The sequence below is a fragment of the Lacerta agilis genome, chromosome 14 (genome assembly GCF_009819535.1).
Source record: "Lacerta agilis isolate rLacAgi1 chromosome 14, rLacAgi1.pri, whole genome shotgun sequence".
Lineage (NCBI taxonomy): Eukaryota > Metazoa > Chordata > Lepidosauria > Squamata > Lacertidae > Lacerta > Lacerta agilis.
In genome coordinates this window covers 9422105-9443947 of record NC_046325.1, presented here as the reverse complement: position 1 = coordinate 9443947, position 21843 = coordinate 9422105, and the positions used below count along the sequence as shown (strand labels likewise).

Sequence of the window (21843 nt, the reverse complement as noted above, 5' to 3'; positions counted from 1 at the left end):
TCAGGAATTAAGTAGTTATAATAACAAAAGAGTGGCCAAAACCCAGATGATGCAATCAGATAACTTGCTGGACAGGAGATAAACAACGCCTTTGCAGACTCCAGCAGGACTTTAACTGCAGATTAATTTCAGTTGTGTGTGCTTCACAGCTGCAGAAGTGTCTTGCTAATATATCAGGGCGTTGTTTGGTTTTCCAAATGAAGTGCCTTTCTTTTTAAAAAAATAAAATAAAAAAATCCAAAGCAGAACCATGTTATTTTACTGCAGGAAAAACAGCAATAAGCCTTCTGGCATCTTAAAGATTGCCATATCATTCCTGTATGGTAGAAATTTTGTAGCCACAAGCATCCTGCAAAATGGGTTCCTGAAAGCTATATGGCATAAGAAATAAAGTTGTTAATATCTAAGGAAGCTTAAGGACTTGTTCTTCCTTTTAAAAATGATCTTACAATTGTGATAAAATGAACACATTGTTTTTGAACATTTATTTAACCTGGTAATGCAGTAGAAACAAAAGAGGGAGGAAACAAAATGTGAATATGAGCTTTGAAGAAACCAAAACAAAGACCTGCGTTGGCCGGGAATCGAACCCGGGTCAACTGCTTGGAAGGCAGCTATGCTCACCACTATACCACCAACGCATTTGGTGTGAAACGCATTTTCTGATTCCTTAGGGCTAAGGATCCTATTAGTTATGCCTCTGAGTTTCCACATGGTGGCGCCATCCACTAAGGATTTGAAAGTTGTGGGTCGCTTCATACATTTATGTCGAAGTTTTTCAAAATTCACTCCTTGAGTGGGAGGGGAATCCTTTTCTCACCTTCACAACTATAGTGAAAGTTAAAACCACTGTCGAATGGTAATCAGTATCGAAACACACCGTGCCACCTTTTTGAAATGTTTTTTTTTTCTAGTTCCATGGCTCAACTTCAAATCTTTAAGCACATCTGCTAATTCTCTAAGATTAATGAAAGAATCGGTTAATGATCGGGGACGCAGGACGGAACAAAGACCCTGGGGAGTAAAATTTATGCTCCAGGTGAGGCTCGAACTCACAACCTCGGCATTGCTTTCACAAGTACTGCTGTATAAGTACCGCGCGCTAACCGATTGCGCCACTGGAGCCACTGCTCCACAAGCCTCTGCCCAGTTTTCCTTGTGTAGCTCTCAAACTTTTCAAAAGTACTGTAAGTACTGTATTTTTTTAAAAAAAAATACGACAAATCTAGCGGCACAGAATATGCCATTTATTTATTTTAATGAAGGACAGACATTCGTAGCAAGGATTTCAAAGTAAATGGGAAAGATTGTCCTGGAGTATTCTTAAGTTTCTATCACATCTTTGTGTGCCTGACTTTTTAAGATCAGGCCGCCCCAGTAAGTGGTTTTGTCCCACAGAACATCCACCGGAGTAAGCATAATTAAATTGGAATAAGCATTCAAAAAAGGATTATGTTTTAAAACCACGGGGTAATCTTTTGAAACTACAGGATTTTTTTAATGGCAGAAGTACTGTACTAACAGAAGTCTATGTAATAAAAATCCATCTTGTCAGAAGTGGGATTCGAACCCACGCCTCCAGGGGAGACTGCGACCTGAACGCAGCGCCTTAGACCGCTCGGCCATCCTGACTTCCTGAACTCTTAGCCCCCTCCCCACCTATTTGCAGATTACAGTAATACACTCTCCCCTCTCCCTCTTCTCAGTGTAAACCTTTGGCATATTGTTATAATGTAAACCTTTATGCTTTATCATTGCATCATCATATATTCCTTTTTTTAAAAAAGGTATACTTTCAAAGTACGAATTTCAATAAGATTACGAAGGAAGCACCCCCATCGACGAAGGCAATAAATTGTTTTACAGTACATCCAGCTGCGCGACTACAATTTAAGGAACTTCAAGGGTGCTGTCACAACGTAAATGGAAGCCTTTGGGAGTGCTGCCCACTTTACGGATTGGTTCTCACGTGCGAAGTCTTTACGTGGTTACCGGACACTTGTTCAGGATTCACACAAGAAGCATTCCCAAGTGTACATTATCTGTTGTTGTTGTTGTTGTTGTTGTTTATATGTTTGATGACCGGCCACTGAGCAGCGTAAACTGGCTGGACTGAGAAATCCATGGTGCGTTTGTGTTGATGTGGCGGGGACTAAAGGTGTGCCATAACTTTGTTGACCCGTTCCCACGGCCACGGTGTTGGTCTGAGTCTGCTGATTGTTTCAGTCTTTTTAAAATAGTGACGGAAGAGGAAGCTCTCTGCAGGCTGATGATTCAGGTTAATTAGAAAACACAGTCCTGTGGTGTTCGGCGAGGAAAATGTACTGACTGGAAGCTACAGAATTAAGTATGGTCTCAATTGCTAAGCTCAAATGTCACCTTCCGTGACATCAATTTGTAAAGCAGCAGACTGAAATCGTAACTATTTCCATAGTATGAAAGGTTGCACGATTGTTTATCACTTGGTAGTCGTGGCCGAGTGGTTAAGGCGATGGACTAGAAATCCATTGGGGTCTCCCCGCGCAGGTTCGAATCCTGCCGACTACGCAATTCATAAATCTTTTGTTTGGGATCTTTAAAACCTCGCTTCTTTTGTTGTGGTTTCCTACATTTTTAAATAATATTTTCACACGGTAACCGACCATTGGGCTGGAGAAATGGTGCCTACTGTTTGCTAGCTGTGTCATTTTACGCAAACGACGCAACACTTACGATAGACGGCTTAGATAAATTGGGGTTGCTGTTCCTGTCGCTTAGAGTGTGTTTCAAAGGATGGATTCAGCCTCCATGGTGGTGGTGTGTGTACTTTTTAAATGTCCCGCTTGGTCGATTCAGTCGTTCACATTTTAATTTTTGAAAAGCAGACGTGCAGGAAGCGATTGAAAAAGAAAAAGTTTCCTCAGCCCTTCAAACTTGGCTGCTGGGTGCGTTTGTTTTTCAGCAGGTTCCGCATTTTTTATATGCTCAGATGATACACTATCTCCTGGGCGGTTACATTTCGCAGGCACCTAATATGGCTGAGCTCTGGTTACCTGAACAAACCTCACATTGCGCTTTGCCCTGAGAAATCGTTGGTTAACTTTGCGCACAGAATTTATGTACAGCAGGAGTAGGACAGTCAATTTACTTCTCGTTCATGGTTTGTCACAATTGACGTATGCTGCATAGCAGGGAGAACTCACGAACTTTTCCTTCGTAAGCGTTGGTGGTATAGTGGTGAGCATAGCTGCCTTCCAAGCAGTTGACCCGGGTTCGATTCCCGGCCAACGCAAAGAGTTTTTCTTTTCCGAGCTTTAATATTTTTAAGGCTGTTTTTTTTTTAACTATTAAAATACTGTTTTCCGGTTTTCGTTTTCAAAACAATTATTAAACTTTGTGTTCAGGGAATAAAGGAGGAAGAGGAATGAAAAGGGATCATAGGTTACATTTTATTTCCGTAGAAGAATGTGCCTGCATGGACAAATTTTTATTCAACCTGCTCTGCAGCATCTTTCTTTCTTTCTTTCTTTCTTTCTTTCTTTCTTTCTTTCTTTCTTTCTTTCTTTCTTTCTTTCTTTTTTTTCTTTCTTTCCTGAACGAGTTCTTCGTTACGGTAAATTGAAGCTGAGGATTGAAAAACTAGGCATAGTTTTGAGGAGATAATTGAACCATGGCAAAATATGATGTTAATATAAAAGTTTGTAAAGTACTTCATTTGTAGCAGCTTTTTCCACCCTTGTGAAAAGCAAATGCGTAACCAGGTCCTCGTTAGTATAGTGGTAAGTATCCCCGCCTGTCACGCGGGAGACCGGGGTTCGATTCCCCGACGGGGAGATGGTAATAATTTTCTCCCTCATTTATTTATGGGGGACACACGCACACTAAAAATGCTCCATTTTCAAAAGCAATTATAACGCTACAAACTCAGTAACATGGAATTGATTTACAGTGTATGTATGAAATCTTATTAACTTAATGTTTAATGTGCGAGTGGGGGTGTTGTGAAAGATAGATAGCGCTGCTTAGCTTAACTTAACTGATCTCTTGCTTGATCTGTGCCTTGCTTAATTTCTAAAATATTGGGCTCACTGCCCCCAGACTAGCTTTGAAATGTTGTCGTTTCACCTGACAACCCTTTCTTTCTACGCTCAGCAGACTGTGATTGTGGCACAGGTCACGTGTAAGAAAGGGACATTGTACATGTTATGAAGAGAACTCTTTCTTTTTCCTTGGCCCGCTCCAGAGTAGTCTTATCAATGAAACAGGTTTTGGGAACCCGGAATGACCATGTCCTCATACCAAGAACAAACTCAGTTGGTCTCTAAGGTGCTACTGGAAAGAATTTTCTATTTTGTTTCGACTATGGCAGACCAGCACGGCTACCCACCTGTAACTGCATATATGGATTGAAAGAGAAACAACTACTTCCCTAAACTATTACATAAAGTGTGTGTGTGTGTGTGTGTGTGTGTGTGTGTGTACATTTTATTTATATATAAATTATATATATGTAAATTAGTTGGCATCCAATTTCATTGTACTTGTACAAGGGCAATAAAGAAATCTTATCTTATCTTATCTTATATATAACAACTACTTCCCTAAACTATGTGTGTGTGTGTGTACATGTATACATTTTATATAATAGTTTAGGGAAGTAGTTGTTTCTCTTTCAATCCATCTCCAAAGACACCTGACTGCATTTCATTTTATTCCACATTATTTAAGAAAATAAAAAAATATTTCCCAAATAGCTTTTTTTCATGAAAGTGTTATTTTTAAAATACTCTTTTTGTGAATGTTTCCCTGCTTTACAGTAATTGTTGTGGGTGCGTGGGTGTGTGCTTTATTTAACATTAGCTGGCCCGACCACAGGTTGCTGTTGGGTGTTTTTTTTGTTTTGTTTTTTTGCTTTTTAAAATTCTCCTGACCCCAAGAGTATTCTGGAAGCCCCTGTTTTCATTCTTCCCTGTCCCTTTAGAGCAGGGGTCAGCAACCTTTTCCACCCATGGGCCGGTCTACTTTCCCTCAGACCATGTGGTAGGCTGGACTATTTTTTTGGGGGGGGGGGAGGAATGAACTAATTCCTATGCTCCACAAATAGGTCTAACCCGGAGATGCATTTTACATAAAAGAACACATTCTACTCATGTAAAAACACCAGGCAGGCCCCACAAATAACCCAGAGATGCATTTTAAATAAAAGAACACATTCTACTCATGTAAAAACAGCACGGCGGCCATTTTAAGTGAGGGCACTGGGGACCTTAAAGAGAATTCTCCCCCACCATAGTCCCAAAATTACACGCCCCAGCGACACAATCCCCTCAGAGCCGGTCTTGCTCAGTGCAACCTCTCAGGCATGCCTCCTGCTCCGTTTTTTTATTTTTTTATTTTTTGCGCATGCGAAGCTGCAGCGGCCATTTTAGATGAGGGCACTGGGGACCACCCCAGCCCCACCCCCATCCCACCAAAAGCAAGTTTGCCTGCGCCACGTTTCCACTGATTCCACTGAGCGGTTTGTGTCAGAAAGTCCTCAGGTGCTTACAGATGGCAGTTTTAAAATGGTGGACAGGGCATTGTTGCTCTGGCCAGGTCTGATGATGTCGACGGGCGATCTGCCTTTCTATTGGATGCTGTTGGAGTCTTCATTCCTTTTGCTGGTGAGGTATAATAGGCGCGCCACTCCCCCCCCCTTTATCCTTTATTTTAGGCATGACAGGTGTGGTTTTTTAAAAAATTTATTATGCCAGATACTTCCTTGATGGTCAAGTTACGCTTTGTCCTAATTTGATGCTGTTTGGTGCAGCGGTTACGGAGAACATTGGTGTCCGCCACGCACACAATGGGAACATTTTTATATATATAGATAGATTATCCTTTTTTCTGCTGTTGTTGTATGTACCGGTAAGACTTTTAGAACAGGACCAAAAAGGAAAAAAGAGAATCAGTTCAGAAACACAAAGGCACCACTGGGATTTGAACCCAGGATCTCCTGTTTACTAGACAGGCGCTTTGACCAACTAAGCCATGGCGCCCCACATGTATAAGAGAGAAAGCATAGAAATTAGAGGCTTTTATGCAGTTATAAATGGAAAATTCTCAGTGGCAATAGAGCTCGAAGACCTTTGCTGAATGCAAATTTTAAAAGAGGCAGGCTGCAATCAAGCGTGTACACTCTTCCTCTGTGCAAACTCTCCCACCTCCATCTGAGTGTAAATTGTCGCCGTGGTGCATTTAAGATAGTGCGAACAGAAACACAAATTTTAAAAGGAGTTCTAGGAAGCGTTGTCTCCACTGGGAGAGACAAAATGCTGAACTGGATGGGCCCTGGCCTGATCCGGCAGCGCTCTTCTTATGTTCTTAAGCGGGTTCAATGTTTTTTAAGACACATTTTTTGCTCAAGCGAGTCAGAGAAGCTAGTTCTCATACTATGTTAGTTCCACTTGATTTTTTTTTATGATTATGGTTGTGTGGACGGACTCCCTTGATCAACACTGCTTGCGGTTCTGGAAAAGACGCATCTGATGGCTTGCTAACCTGAAATGAAGCAGGCAGTGGGCTGGAAGGGCAAATAAAACTATTTATTCTAGAAGCTACTTAATATAATACGTTAAAAAAGGTGTTCAAGAGCCTGGGTAGCTCAGTCGGTAGAGCATCAGACTTTTAATCTGAGGGTCCAGGGTTCAAGTCCCTGTTCAGGCGTGTCCTTTTCCTCCTTAGGAAATAGAAATCATTGTTTTCTTTAAATAACTCCTCTTCACCTTTCCACCTTCTTGACAATTAATGGTTAGCATAGCCTTCCCCAGCCCCGGTGCCCTAATATTTTGGGTTATATCTCTTCTCTGGGGCTGATAAGAGTTTTAGTCCCAAACTTTAGGGTGGGGGGTGACTACTAGGCTGCAATGGCAGCACCGGGGATGGGGGGAATGGGGGAACAGACAGAAGGGACAAAGTATAGTTCTAGATGGGTGAGCTGTGTCCCACAGGTAAAGAAAGCTCTCTGAAAGAAAGAAAGAAATTCTGTATATGTTAGTGGCAGGGGCCCAGCAATGGGGGGCAACGTAGGGGGCGACCTCCTTATTTGGGGGCACTTGCCTCCTTACCCCCCTACTCTGGTGCCAACCATGCTAGGCAGGGTTAATTTAGAGGAGGACAGATTGTCTGAGTGTCACATTATAACTGTGACATAAGCTTCTGCAATCACTGACTACAAATTTGGCAGGCCATACTCTACATTTATTATAATCCCATTTGATCACCATGTGGTTTGGCAGAAGTGGCCTAAAAAATGCTTTATAAATAACGAAATCTTTTCCGCCTAGCAATTTGTACCACTGAGGAAGAAGATGGGGAGCTTGTTGTGATAGGCAGATTGTTGTTACCTGGAAATACAGGTATGTAGGGCAGGGCTTCTGGGAGAATATCTGTGGCCCTCTAGATGCTGCTTGACTACATAGAATCGTAGAGTTGGAAGATAGCCCGAGAGTCATAAAGTAGTCCAACACCCTGCAATGCAGGAATATCAACTAAAGCATCTATGACAAAAGGAAAAGTGAGGAGAGGGGGGGGGCTCTGTGAAATGGGAGGAGACCCTCCCTCAACTCAGTTAGAGTTAGTTGTAAGACAAAGGGAGAACTTGAAGGAGAGTTTTAGGGTTGGCCATGAGGGGAAAGAATTGCCTGCTGTTAAAGGCAGCAAGCTGGAGAGGGGGTCAAAGCATGATCACTGGTGTCTAGCTCCAAGGCTGTGACTATGGGAGAAGCAAGACCTTCCTGGGGTGCTAATGCGGAGAGCCCCTCCATTGTAGGCTCAAGTTGTATATACCAGGTGAAACTCGAAAAATTAGAATATCGTGGAAAAGTCCATTTATGTAAGCAATTGTTTTCATTAGCTACTGGAGTTTAATATATGAGATAGACTCATGACATGCAAAGCGAGATATGTCAAGCCTTTGCTTGTTATAATTGTGATGATTATGGCGTACAGCTAATGAAAACCCCAAAGCTGAAATTGTTAATTTGGGGTTCTCATCAGCTGTACGCCATAATCATCACAATTATAACAAATAAAGGCCTGACATATCTCGCTTTGCATGTCATGAGTCTATCTCATATATTAGTTTACCTTTTAAGTTGAATTACTGAAAGAGATGAACCTTTCCACGATATTCTAATTTTTCGAGTTTCACCTGTATGTGTAAATAAGCCATAGATCAGGGGTCAGCAAACTTTTTCAGCAGGGGGCCAGTCCACTATCCCTCAGACGTTGTGGGGGGCCAGACTATATATATTTTTTGGGGTGGGGGTGAAAGAATACCTATGCCCCACAAATAACCCAGAGATGCATTTCAAATAAAAGCACACATTCTACTCATGTAAAAACACGTTCATTCCTGGACTGTCCGTGGGCCAGTTTGAGAAGGCGATTGGGCCGGATTCGGCCCATGGGCCTTAGTTTGCCTACCCATGCCATAGATCCTAAAGACACCACAGTCTCTGCTGTACCTCATTTCCAAAAGGACTCGTGAATCCCTGGAATCTCACACTGTTTGGTGTGCGACAATATAAACTTTGGTGCCTTGTAGAGTTTCCTGATTGAGCTCTATTTCAAACGTTTGTTCAGATGAGGAACTAGGGACTATTTACCAAGAAGCCCACGTGACTAGGTGACCCTGGGCCAGGCACCATCTTTTAGCCTGCCTTGCCTTACAGGGCTGTTGTGAGGGTAAAATGGGGTGGAGGTGGGGAGAAAACACTGCCTTGAGCTCTTTAGAGGAAAAGACGGGGTAGAAATTCAATAAATAAATAAGTAATAAAATAAACAACAAACCAGCACTATACTATACTGCTGCTAGTAGCATTTGTATTTTTAAAACTCTGCAGAGTTGACAGGAGTCTGCTTTTGTTAAGGATCCTGATCATTTAATGACAGTCTCATTTAAGTACAGTGCATATGAATAGTTCACGTGAATGCTATTAATACAAAACGAGGAAGTAAAATTATTACCTCTGGTTTCACCCACCTGCTGCTGGTACTCATTTGGAGAGGAATATCATTAAGTTATATTAAATCGGTGTGATGGGGGGAGGTGTTATGCCAGCATATCTGGAAAGTCCTCTTTCGAAACAACCCAAAGATCTGAATCTTTACTGAACATCTGTGTTTAGTCCTGAAAAGAAATGACTTGAATGAAACGGAGTGACACTTTAACAGTAGGAAGTCAACAGAATAATAGAGCAGCATCTAAGGTAGTGTGGCCGAGCGGTCTAAGGCGCTGGATTTAGGCTCCAGTCTCTCCGGAGGCGTGGGTTCGAATCCCACCGCTGCCAAGTGTCCTTTTCCTTCGCTATGACTTCTAATTTAACGGCACCGCTTATCTCTGTGAGATTTTCTTCCAATGCAATATACACATAACAGAGGATAAGCGGTTCAGGAAGGCAAACGTGTAGACTTAGGGTTTTGCTTTCTTATACATTCCCGTTTTTCTTCCTGCTTTTAAGAACTTTGGCTTTAAACAATAAATAAAACGAAACTTCCCACCTAAAAAACCCTTTTTGGTTTCCTGTTGTAGACGGTAGAATTCTACCGCCGCTTCGAATCAAAGAAACAAAAAAGTGCCGTTTCTGCCTCCCACCAATTAATGCATGTTGTAGAATATATGAAAATATACAGTAAAGTTAACGAAGAAGCCTGGCTACTGTTTCAAGACATGGGTAAGGCTGGATATCTGGCGGCGGCGGATAAATACATAGCGCTATCGAGGCTAGACTGAGCACGCAGAAGGCTAAAAGAAGTGAGGAGAACGCTTGCAATAACTGCCCGGCTAGCTCAGTCGGTAGAGCATGAGACTCTTAATCTCAGGGTCGTGGGTTCGAGCCCCACGTTGGGCGCACGCTTTTTGTCTAATTATAAAAAACAACAACCAGTAACCATTTTAGAAGCCATATGTTACCGCAGACTCCTTTTTTTATTTGTTGTCTTAAGTGAAGCAGGACGGAGCAGTAGCAGGAAAATGGAACAGAGGAACCGTGGACTTGAAGTCAACCTTCCAGAAACTTGGAAACTTTGGCACTGAACAATGGAGGCAAATCAATGGGAATTGACAACCATGACTATTCATAGCGGCTTTTAATTTCATCAGGATGAATTTGAAAGGTCATTGGATTCCATGTCACCACAAGATCTACACGTTACTACATTGCAATCCCGTGGCTGCATTCTGATTACAAGGTCTGGTCTAGCACAGCACAGAGAGACATTTTTTGAGAAGCACCAGGTCCACCAACAAACCCCCGCATTTCCCAGCGCTGATTCATCAGGGAATCATATAAGTTTATCATCTAGTTCAGCTTCATGCTCAGTGCAGGAATCTTGCAACAAGCACAGCACCTCAAAAAAAGCCCTTGTTAAAATAGCTCTAGTGAAGGAGAGCCACCCTCCGCCAGAGACAGAGTCTACTGCTCTGTCCAACACCAACAGCTCCTACTGTTAGGAAAGTCTCCTGATGTTTACTCCGAATCTAATCTGTGCAATTCTGCCCACTTGCTCAGTTCTGCCCATAGGCTGTTGCGCCAGGGCATAAATCAAAATCCATGATTTCAGAAATCTGGTTGAAGAAGCTACACTGTGGCAGTAGCAGGGCTGGAGCACTCACGTGGCAAGGGGAGGTGACCAACTCAGGTGGAAGGATCCACAGGGGCAGCAGATCTAAACTCCAAGGAACGCATTGCCCACAGCTGTTGGCACTGCCGCGCTGTGGCACACAGGACCGGTCCTAGGGCTGCTTGCACCTTAGGCAAACCACCTTCTGGTGCCCCCCGCCACCCCAAAGCCTGCTTTAGCGGGAGGTGGGGGGTGGTGGAGAGGCAAGCAGCAGTTTCTCCGCTGTAGCAGAGAAGCTGCTGCTCGCCCGCCCCGCCCAAGCCTGTCCAGCGCCCCCTACATTTTGGCACCCTAGGCAATTGCCTAGTTCGCCTAAATGGATGCGCCGGCCCTGGTGGCACACTCTGGTCAGATTTGCTGCCTCTTCAGCATTCCCCCCCAAAGCTGCCTCTACAGTGGCCTCTTGGAGCGTAGGAGGTACTGCTGGTCTCCTCCCACTCCTAGAGTAGAATTGGCCAGAGCAGCCCTCTTGGGTCTCCTGGCTACTCTGCACCCATTCAGTGTGCCACCGGGCAAGGTTGACTCGACTCCCCCACTTGTTTCCGATCTACTTAGATCTTTATTCCCTCTTTGTTCCTGATGTTGATCTTCACTCACCCTCTCTGCTGGGAGGGGGACGCAACAGTTTATGGTTTGCCTCAGGTGCCAAAATGTATTGAACCAGTCCTGGATAGTCTTAAAGACTTTTCAACTCAAAGGACTGAGAGACCACCACCACCACTAAGACAAACTTCATCCCCAAGCACCCTCTCTCAGAGGTCCAGAGAGGATCAGGCCACTTCCCGATTTGAAATCATAATAATAATTAAAAAAGAAATGATCCCACATGCACTTGATCTAGAAACAGCCACTAGTGGTGGGTTGTTGTTGTTTTTTTTTACACAACCAGCTGGTCTGAGAGGCCATGTTCATCATGGTATAATCTTCTGCCATCAGAAGTGATCTAATTTAATTTAATTACTATTTATGAATACTTAAAACTCTTTAATATGACAAAATATGCATTTTACCAAATAACATCTCTTATTTGTTTAAATTTGCAGCTCTAAGCTGAAAGTGTGCCAGAATTTAGGCCGATGCGCATGAAAAGTAGTTGCGAAATTATCAAATGCCAAAAGAATTGACACTCAACTAAATCTAAGCCTTCCACAACCTGGTATCCTTCAGATGTCCTGGACTATAGCTCCCAGTATCTCTGACCATTAGTCCTGCTGTCTATGGTTGTGTACACACTACACCTTTAAAGCCCATTCATAAGCACACTCTTTCCTTCAAAGCATTCTGGGCACTGCAGTTTATTAATAGTTGCTGGGAATTGCTGCTCCCTGGGGAGGGGGGGGTGTAACTACAGTGCCCAGAATTCATTGAGGGAATGAATGTGTTCCAAATGTGCTTTAAAGGTATGGAGGGTATGCAGCCTACACCTAGATAGAAGGTGCTAGGTGAAGGAAGACTGCTCTAGGGTCTATGTCTCTTGGCATTTGATCCGCCACTGCTGAGAAGCAGGATGCTGCATGGACCTTTGGTCTGACCTGGAAGGGCTCCTATTATCTTCACATATCTCTTCATGGTCTCTTTTGTATCCCACTTTGTCAAGGAAGAAACATGCTGCTTTCAGAGACAGAGCTCTCTTCATCATGCAAGGAAAAGAGAGGATGCTCCTACGGGTTCTTCTGTCACCCTCCTTCCTTGTGAATTTTTCTGGGGTGGGTAGCTGCATAAAGGCTACTGCAGCAAAAACATAATAATAATAATAATAATAATAATAATAATAATAATAATAATAATAATAATAATAATAATAATAAATCCTCTGCTACTCTGGGCGGCTCCCAATAGAATATTAAAAACACAATAAAAACACCAAACACTAAAAACTTCCCTAAACATGGCTGCCTTCAGATGCTTTCTAAAAGTCAGATAGGTGTTTCTTTCCTTGACATCTGATGGGGGGGGTGCATTCCACAGGTCGGGCGCCACTACTGAGAATGACATCTGCCTGGTTCCTTGTAACCTCACTTCTCACAGTGAGGGAACCACCAGAAGGCCCTCGGCGCTGGACCTCAGTGAATGATGGGGTTGGAGACGCTCTTTCAGGTACATTGGGCCAAGGCCGTTTAGAGCTTTAAAGGTCAGCACCAACACTTTGAACTGTGCTCAGAGTACAGTACAGTATTGCAAAGTTTTCTATACACACACACACACACACACACACACACACACATTTATTATGGCACAAGTTTTAGTGAACCTCAAGTGTACCTCAGCTGATGCACGGAGTTTTATCCAGATCTATATATACACATCAGGAGTGCCAACTTGGCCCCATGACCATTGGTGCCTGGGGCCGTGGGTGCCATGCAGCATGCACGCCCCTGGCACCAAAATTTGTGGGTGCATGGCCCCTTCATGGGAAATTTTGTGGGTGCTCAGGGCCCCAGGGAGTTGGCACCATTGATACACGTGGTTTTCATATGCGGGGGAATCTTAAGTAGTAATGTTAGAGGGAGAAGGCATGCAAAAAACAAAGCCTGTGAGTCTGTTACATTAAGCAGGCGTGAAGAACCTCAGGTCTGGGGGCAGATGTGTCCCTCCAGCCATCCCTTGGTGCTCCCTCTAGGCCATGTTCCCTCCCCAGGAAACTCCTCCCAGGTTCTGAAGAAGGTATCTGAAGAAGTGTGCATGCACACGAAAGCTCATACCAAGAACAAACTTAGTTGGTCTCTAAGGTGCTACTGGAAGGATTTTTTGATTTCATATTTTGTTCTCCCAGGTTCTGTTGCCTAGATGGAATGTGTTGAACTGTGGTCATGCTTCTTGCTTCCCTAGGTAGAGAGGTGTGTGTTGTGGGGGCATCAGTAGAAGCTCTGTATTTGCATTACTGTACTGGAGTGTAGCTTACGGTGCAAAAGAAAGAGTCACCTTCATTACTTTGCCCATTTCCTATTTCTACCCAGGGTAGCGTGGCCGAGCGGTCTAAGGCGCTGGATTAAGGCTCCAGTCTCTTCGGGGGCGTGGGTTCGAATCCCACCGCTGCCAGTGAATTGCTTTTCATTCTCATAGCAAACATAAAATCTTCCCAAACAATGCAAGACTTCCCCAAACTTTCGGAAAACAAAGCTTTGCTAAGGGAGATACCGGTAGTTAAAAACATAGGGACTATCGTTGTTTTTGAAAACAGTATAATTTTTTTTAAAAAAAATCTTCCAGTAGTGCCTTAGAGACCAACTAAGTTTGTTCTTGGTAAGAGCTTTCGTGTGCAGGTCTCTAAGGTGCTACTGGAAGGAATCTTTTTATTTTTTATTTTGTTTTGACTATGGCAGACCAACACGGCTACCTACCTGTATTTGAAAACAGTAGTTAGGCTTAAAGGCCAGTAGTTAAGAGAACGATCATAATAATAAGCGAAGGAAGGCGGAAACAGATGAATACTTATTTGTGTGATCTAAATTGCACCTCTCAGTTGTTTTAATAAATAGAAGTCACATCACCCATTGAAATACCCAGAAAGTTGACCTAAACCAACCTGTTGTATGGAAATATATCTGGCAGGATGCTTTCATAGGCATATGAGTGCCCAAATATAGGAAACAAACTTTTTTAAAAAAATCTTTGCGAGGTTGAACATAATTCCATCGGAATGCTCAGCGATGAATTCTCTCATCCCGCAAATCGTAAACTAAGGTCTGATAATATGTGTTAGCATTCGCTACTTTTGCAGCAATCGACAGTTACCTCTGTGGAACAAGAAAAGTCGCTGTTGACCTTTGACATGCGGTTGCTATTGAGAAAAGGAATCCAATCGTCCCTGGGTGGGCTCGAACCACCAACCTTTCGGTTAACAGCCGAACGCGCTAACCGATTGCGCCACAGAGACTGCCTCGCTAATGGATTGGAAAAAGAGTCCTCAAATAGCACGAGGAAGCACCTATTTCCCCCTTCTAGCTTTGTAACATATATGCATTTTTTAAAAAGGCTTGTTGTAACAGAGTTACAAGCAGTGATCAAGAAATAAGAAATTACCGTCCTCTAGGTGCTCTGCATACAGATCATCATGAATTGGCACGCAAGGCTAGACCAAATAACTTGGTTTCCCTTTATGTCAGGGAAGGGGAACCCAAAGCCAGGGGTCCAAATGCAGCCCCCCCCCCCCCAGGGCATAGCTTTCATTTGCCCTGCCTCGCTCCTCCCGCGGGCTGGTGTCAAAGACACATACCTGGCTGGTATGTGTCTTTGAACTCTAAGAAAGCCTCTTGCTCCCCTAAATGAAGGAGCGTATGCAGAAGCCAGCCTACGGCACAAAGAAAGCTAAAATTGACTTTTGTCGCTCTACCCACTTTCTTCTCTGGCTCTGTTAACCACTGCCTGCCACGTGGCCCTTGGAAGCTTGTGCAGAAGAGAATGTGTACCTCGGACTGAAAAAACAAATATCCCCCAGTCCTGCACTGTGTGATTCTAATAAGTATTTTACATCAAATTAAGACGCAAAAAAACGAAGTTGGCAGCGGTGGGATTCGAACCCACGCCCCCGAAGAGACTGGAGCCTTAATCCAGCGCCTTAGACCGCTCGGCCACGCTACCTTCTATGTACGGTTTTTCGGGGAATAGTGTGAACAATGCTTTCCCACCTCCTCTTTCCTGTCGTACAGCATTCATTCATTCATTCATTCATTCATTCATTCATTCCGCTGATTGCTGAAGGTGGCCTGCATGAAGCACAACTACATGATGATCAATTGCACTATAAACTGATTGCTCTAGTGATGAGATACTGAAAAGGTTTCAGCATCTTGAGGCTTTGAATCAGTGGGGTTAAGCGAGAGACACTTGCTCCGCGAATTAAAAAATAAAGGGAGTTGCGTCTGAAACTCCAAGAGAGTTGTTGGTAAGTTCTACAGCACGCCATGGGGGAGGGGGTGTCATAAGAGAAAGCATGATCAGAGAGGGGAATTGGGGGATATGAACCTGCCCATATCTATATTTGTTTCGCATTTTACATTTATATGCTTCCAAATTGTGAAAGAAGGTGCTTAGGACTCCAAGAATGCATCTGAATGTGTCCTTAGTGAGAATGCATCTGACTGTGTCTTTACTGAAGAATGTACCCTTTTCCTTGCTCCAAGAATGTATCTGAAAGAATGTGTCCTTTGTGTCTTTCACTGAAGAATGTATCCAGTACATTTCCGAGCACAATTCAAAGTGTTGGTGCTGACCTTTAAAGCCCTAAACGGCCTCGGTGCTGTATACCTGAAAGAGCATCTCCACCCCCATCTCCAGCCTGGACACTGAGGTCCAGCGCCAAGGGCCTTCTGGCAGTTCCCTCGCTGCGAGAAGTGAGGTTACAGGGAACCAGGCAGAGGGCCTTCTAGGTGTTGGCGCCTGCCCTGCGGAACGGCCTCCCAGCAGATGTCAAGGCAATAAGCAGCTATTTTACTTTTAAAATACAACTAAAGGCAGTCCTGTTTAGGGACGTTTTTGATGCTTGATGTTGTATTGTTTTTAATATTCGGTTGAAAGCCGCCCATAGTGGCTGGGGAAACCCAGCCAGATGGGCGGGGGTATAAATAATTTGTTTGTTGGTTGGTTGGTTGGTTGGTTTATATTGCTTGCAGGAAAAATGTAGCGCTGTAAAATGTATCTCTTTATTTGTATATCCCCAGAACCTGTATCACGGTAGTATAACCTTTAATTTGTATCAAATGTATTTTAGTGTATCTCTCTTTTATGCATCTTTTTAAAGAAGTATTTTCTTGTATCAGAAGAGTGTATTTTATTTTCCCTGTTGTGAGACCACCGTTCACGAACTGTCAAAACACTTTCTTTCGCCACAGCGCCACCTACTGGGTCTACAAATGACACAGGGAACACACAAAAAAATATGCAATGAAAAACCAGTTTAATTAATAAAAATATGCAAAAAAATGGAACTTCACACCAGAACTGATAATTATGCAGAACAAGATTTCACACCAACACTGAAAACCATTTCCCAATTATCCAGCCATGTAATCTGCATGCGGATCGCCGGTACGGAGCTTTCACAACAGTGCTCCTCTCGAGGGTCCGATCCTCCTTATGAGGCTGGGACCCCCTTTGTAGGGATTAATTTGTCTATTTCACATGTACACCTCCCTCCAATATTCCACTTCACTCATTCAAATGCCACCTTTACCCTAGCCAGTTCCACCTGCCCCTTTCTCAGTTCCTGCTCTCTCTGCCCCATCGCAACTGTCATACATACAGAGACTTACTTTACCCGCACTTCAATTAACCTTGCCATTTAGCACAGACATGAACCCCTCTCTTCTCTCCTTCCCAGCCCCCACCACCATGAGTGATGCCATCCTTGCTCTGCCAGGAACATTCTCTAAACAGACAGGATCCCAACATGGCTGCCTGCTCTTTCCAGTACTCCATCTTCTGCCATGGTGCCTGGCTGTCTCCTGCCTGCTTTTCTCTGCCCTGAAATTAACTTGCCCTAACCTGCTCCATTTGTTTCTAGTCATCATGCTGTCTTCTCAAGGCAATCTCTCCCTGCCCTAGAGCTTTAGGAAACAGCCAACAAAAACAGTGTGATGACAGACTAGTGAACATATAATACAGAAAGATATTCCACTCACAGCATCATCAGTGCACATCAGGGTGGGGAACCAAAGAGACCATTCCCCATTCCCTGCTCTATGTATAGTGCATCTTTTCCAGATACACTGACATGATCCCAGTATACTGGTTTGGCCTTGATATACTGGCCCAGGCCAGTACACTCTTCCTATGTTCTTATGTTGCTATAGTAAATTATATATACAAAAAGAGACAGGCTCATGCCCTGCCTTCCAACCAAGCCTAATATCCAATAATACCTAACATTTGTATACTGCTTTCAAGCACTGAAAGCACTTCATGCACATTATACAGCATTAATCCTTATAAAACCCATGTAAAGGTTACAGTGCAAGGCCATGTCAATAGTGTATTATTATTTGTGGGAATGTTGTGGGTAGCAGGAGAGGATATATTGATTAAATATTATCCTTCCTAACTCATGCTAGTGAGTTTATTCATACAGCAGAGTACATCCCCCTCTTTACGCAGCAGGAAGCTAGTTGGTAGATTTGTTTGAATCTCTTTACTCAAGCTTTTAGTGTCTTTATTCTCTTTAGGAGGGAGGGATAAAAAGGGGATTTGCCAGGAACCAAACCCAATCTGAACAAAGCCAGATTGGATTGCTTCTTTTAAGAGTAATAAGAAGTTTACTCACATTCAGTTCACAGTTGGATCCCTGAAGGCAGGCTTTAGCTTAGAGTTACAGTTACAGAAAAGGGTTTGAGTTCATCCAATGGGAATGAGCCCATGTCCTTCCTGGTGGCTGAGAGCCAGCAGACAGCAAGGTCTGCAAGGGTCACGCCAACTTACCTGGTCACATGCAAAGGAAGGATGCTCCAGACCAAGTGTAACAGGAAGTTCAACTGGCTGGACCAACATCCCCCTGCATGTCCACTCTAGCCATCAGGAATTGTTGTATTTGACTGCTTATGTAACACCCCACATTATTCCCCCATATTTCATATATGGGGCTGTGGTTAATAAACAGTGGCTTCCTTGCCCAGCTAGATATGTTCACGACAGGCAAAACTCAAGGGACGTCCTTAGTCCTACTTCACACTCTTACACCAGTTTGAAATTAGATATCATAGTCTAAAATGGATTTGGGGAGGGAGGTAAGAATGTGGGAATATGAATGTACTCCTACTTTAAAGCTTACTAAGGAAAAAGGCAACAGAAGCAAACAGAAACTTTAAGATCCACATTTACTTCATAAGATCAGGAGAGGAGCCTCCTGGATCAGGCCAATGGCCCACCTTCATAATTATTTCTGGAATTAAGCATTGCTTACCTATTCATTTTGAATTATGGTGCTGGCCTGGAGGAGACTCTCGAGAGTCCCATGGACTGCAAAAAGATCAGACTTATCCATCCTTAAAGAAATCAGCCCTGAGTGCTCACTGGAAGGACAGATCCTGAAGCTGAGGCGCCAGTACTTTGGCCACCTCATGAGAAGAGAAGACTCCCTAGAAAAGACCCTGATGTTGGGAAAGATGGAGGGCACAAGGAGAAGGGGACGACAGAGGAGGAGATGGTTGGACAGTGTTCTCGAAGTGACTAGCATGAGTTTGGCCAAACTGCGGGAGGCAGTGGAGGATAGGCGTGCCTGGCGTGCTCTGGTCCATGGGGTCACGAAAGGTCAGACATGACGACTCAACAACAACAACAACAACAACCTATTCATCTGTGCTAAAAACAAGCAAGCAAGCAAGCAAGCAGCCCAACCCTTTTCATTTTCTTAACTATATTCTCCAAACGTGCATTAAAATACTGGTTTATACTGAGGCTGAAACATTATCAAAGATGGGGAGGGGGAGAGAGAAAAAGTACCACTATCTCCTCGTCGGGGAATCGAACCCCGGTCTCCCGCGTGACAGGCGGGGATACTCACCACTATACTAACGAGGAGAAAGCTGAAAGCGTTTTTTCTCTCAAACGGCTCTAATAGATAAGAAAAGCCAACTCACTTCACATGTGTTTCTCTGTGTTTTTTTTCTTTGTGGGGAAGAAAGTCGGCAGCAGAAACATGTAGAATCCCCCTGTCCTTTGAAAACAGTTATTAAGGACGTGCAAATATATATAACCCATATTCAGCCTATCACATACCATAGGGTTTAAAATTAGGAATATGCACCCCTTCCTAGACATTTTTTTATTATCCTTTTTCATACATTTATGTCCTGTCTTCTATTATGGAAACCAAAGTGGTCCCCAGGCAGCCCCCTCCGCCATCAATGCAAAAATCCATACTTGCTTATTTATTTATTATTAAATTTATACCCCACCTTTCCTCCAATAACCTCAAGGTCACTTACATGTTTCTGTTCACAACAGCCCTGTTAGGCTAAGTGGCGGGAACACAGTGAGCTTGATGAGCGGGTATTTGAAACCCTTTTCCGTCTCTCTAGTCCTTGTCCAATATGATGGTAGTCCTCATAATCCTTATAAGCGAACACTGATTTAATGCATTCTCAAAATAATACCAAAGTTTGTCTATTAGGACTGGAAATTGTAGCAGTGGGAGGATTTAGAGCGCTCAACATACTTTTCCAGCACACCACAGCTTCGAGCCTTCCTTATAAATGTATTATAAGCAAAGATGTAAAAGGTAGGAAAAGGGAGTTGGGTTGTAGAAGTCCTGGTAAAAAAAACAAAAAGTCCGCCACCCTCCAGAAAAAAAACAACTACTGCGTTGGCCGGGAATCGAACCCGGGTCAACTGCTTGGAAGGCAGCTATGCTCACCACTATACCACCAACGCTTACATGAAAAGTTTCTGGAGAGCATATTTACGTATCATATAAATGCTTTTCTGAAGGAAATGAATATGGCATGTCAAAACGCTACTGATACAGTAGGTGGCGCAATTCTCTTCGGAACCTAAATTCAAAGATTACAGGTGTGTTCAGCTGTAATTAGTTTAGCTCTCTCTCTGCATATATTTACATTTCATATACATTTCACATACAAGTTAATCATCATTACAATGACTGAATCCACGCCATGAAGTGGGATAATTGTTAAGAAAAGCTAATCTCAGTGGAATGCAGAACCCTTTTTTTTTTAAACTTGCTATTCCTGAATGACAGCATTGCACAATTCATAATGTAGCAATACTAATTTAAACCTTCCCAGTTTAGAAGAGGAGGCTTTTAAAAAGAGAGAAAGAGGTAGTATATCAAGCAAACTAACTGGTGAAGAAACAATCAGTAGAAGAAGAGAATAATGCTCTGATATGATGATTATTAAATATGGATGCAGGTGATTTCAAAAATATTATATTTTGAACGTAGTCGGCAGGATTCGAACCTGCGCGGGGAGACCCCAATGGATTTCTAGTCCATCGCCTTAACCACTCGGCCACGACTACCTACATTAATGTATGTATTAATACGTATAATATATATATGTCTCTCTCTGTGTGTGTTTATATACATATGTGCATGCACACGAAAGCTAATACCAATAACAAACTTAGGTAAAGGTAAAGGTACCCCTGACCATTAGGTCCAGTCGCAGACGACTCTGGGGTTGCGAAGCTCATCTCGCTTTATTGGCCAAGGGAGCCGGCGTACAGCAGAGTATGGAAACGCCTTTTACCTTCCCGCTGGAGCGGTACCTATTTATCTACTTGCACTTTGACGTGCTTTCGAACTGCTAGGTTGGCAGGAGCTGGGATAACAGACTTAGTTGGTCTCTAAGCCTTGGTGCTCCTGGAATGAATTTTATTATTATTATTATTTTGTTACCACTTCCATAGTGATTTTTCCTTAGAGCAAAGCAAACTTTCAGCGTAGCTGTAAAAGCCTTAACAGTCTTTTGCCTTTGATGACTAGTGATTCTCATAGGAGAAAAATTACAGAATAAATGCTGCGCAAAACTTAGTAAGTCTGATTTTTTTCTTCAATGAAAAATGTTGTTGTCGTACTCTGGATATCATATTCCACCCGTGAGCCTTTATATTGACTTGCACTAATATCCTGAAACGTTATGCAGCTATAATTAGTTTGTGCAAAAACGCTGACAGCTGGCTCGTTGGTCTAGGGGTATGATTCTCGCTTTGGGTGCGAGAGGTCCCGGGTTCAAATCCCGGACGAGCCCAAACTCTTTTCTTTTTTGCTTCAATACATACATAGAATAATGTCATTTTTTAAAAGGAAAAAAATAATCGTTCTATGGCTACATTTGAATTTCTACATTTCTGAGTAACCAATCAACTAGCAAACTTTAATTGCTGTCAAATGAATATGTAACTGTATTTGTACTAACAGCAAAGTCTTTGTCAAAGGGCTGGGCCTTAAATCGCCCAAACCGCACCATCCGGTCACAAAAGGGGGAGGGACCCTAATGGCTCAGTGGAGCATACTTTGTAGTAACATAACGTTGAATGCCCCCTTCATGGATCACTGCCTTGTCGTGGCGAAGGGGCTTGAATTACTCAGGCAAGCTATGGACAGGTCAAGATGGACAGGTCATAGCGGAGAGTTTGGACCAAACGTGATCCACCTGGAGAAGGAACTGGCAAGCCGCTCCAGTATCCCTGCCAAGAAAACTCCATGGACAAAGACAACAGGCATATAAAAGATATGACGCTGGA

The 21843-nt window shown here is 43.2% G+C and overlaps 17 non-coding genes across 17 annotated transcripts; 8 read left to right on the top strand and 9 right to left on the bottom strand.

Moving 5' to 3' along the window:
• Positions 1 to 569: 569 nt before the first annotated feature.
• On the bottom strand, positions 570 to 641 carry TRNAG-UCC. Its single transcript has one exon. It is a non-coding gene; the product is annotated as a tRNA-Gly (tRNA).
• A 390-nt stretch (positions 642 to 1031) lies between these two features.
• TRNAI-UAU lies at positions 1032 to 1125 on the bottom strand. Its single transcript has 2 exons — positions 1088 to 1125; positions 1032 to 1067 (listed from the first exon to the last, which is right to left on the bottom strand). It is a non-coding gene; the product is annotated as a tRNA-Ile (tRNA).
• A 424-nt stretch (positions 1126 to 1549) lies between these two features.
• Positions 1550 to 1632, bottom strand: TRNAL-CAG. Its single transcript has one exon. It is a non-coding gene; the product is annotated as a tRNA-Leu (tRNA).
• Positions 1633 to 2465: 833 nt separating this feature from the next.
• TRNAS-AGA lies at positions 2466 to 2547 on the top strand. Its single transcript has one exon. It is a non-coding gene; the product is annotated as a tRNA-Ser (tRNA).
• Positions 2548 to 3199: 652 nt separating this feature from the next.
• Positions 3200 to 3271, top strand: TRNAG-UCC. Its single transcript has one exon. It is a non-coding gene; the product is annotated as a tRNA-Gly (tRNA).
• Positions 3272 to 3741: 470 nt separating this feature from the next.
• On the top strand, positions 3742 to 3813 carry TRNAD-GUC. Its single transcript has one exon. It is a non-coding gene; the product is annotated as a tRNA-Asp (tRNA).
• Positions 3814 to 5943: 2130 nt separating this feature from the next.
• On the bottom strand, positions 5944 to 6017 carry TRNAT-AGU. The gene has a single exon. It is a non-coding gene; the product is annotated as a tRNA-Thr (tRNA).
• Positions 6018 to 6611: 594 nt separating this feature from the next.
• On the top strand, positions 6612 to 6684 carry TRNAK-UUU. The gene has a single exon. It is a non-coding gene; the product is annotated as a tRNA-Lys (tRNA).
• A 2545-nt stretch (positions 6685 to 9229) lies between these two features.
• Positions 9230 to 9311, top strand: TRNAL-UAG. Its single transcript has one exon. It is a non-coding gene; the product is annotated as a tRNA-Leu (tRNA).
• A 488-nt stretch (positions 9312 to 9799) lies between these two features.
• Positions 9800 to 9872, top strand: TRNAK-CUU. The gene has a single exon. It is a non-coding gene; the product is annotated as a tRNA-Lys (tRNA).
• Positions 9873 to 13601: 3729 nt separating this feature from the next.
• On the top strand, positions 13602 to 13683 carry TRNAL-AAG. The gene has a single exon. It is a non-coding gene; the product is annotated as a tRNA-Leu (tRNA).
• Positions 13684 to 14447: 764 nt separating this feature from the next.
• On the bottom strand, positions 14448 to 14521 carry TRNAN-GUU. Its single transcript has one exon. It is a non-coding gene; the product is annotated as a tRNA-Asn (tRNA).
• A 622-nt stretch (positions 14522 to 15143) lies between these two features.
• TRNAL-AAG lies at positions 15144 to 15225 on the bottom strand. The gene has a single exon. It is a non-coding gene; the product is annotated as a tRNA-Leu (tRNA).
• A 3858-nt stretch (positions 15226 to 19083) lies between these two features.
• Positions 19084 to 19155, bottom strand: TRNAD-GUC. The gene has a single exon. It is a non-coding gene; the product is annotated as a tRNA-Asp (tRNA).
• A 780-nt stretch (positions 19156 to 19935) lies between these two features.
• TRNAG-UCC lies at positions 19936 to 20007 on the bottom strand. Its single transcript has one exon. It is a non-coding gene; the product is annotated as a tRNA-Gly (tRNA).
• Positions 20008 to 20534: 527 nt separating this feature from the next.
• TRNAS-AGA lies at positions 20535 to 20616 on the bottom strand. Its single transcript has one exon. It is a non-coding gene; the product is annotated as a tRNA-Ser (tRNA).
• Positions 20617 to 21275: 659 nt separating this feature from the next.
• On the top strand, positions 21276 to 21347 carry TRNAP-UGG. Its single transcript has one exon. It is a non-coding gene; the product is annotated as a tRNA-Pro (tRNA).
• The last annotated feature ends 496 nt before the right edge of the window (positions 21348 to 21843 follow it).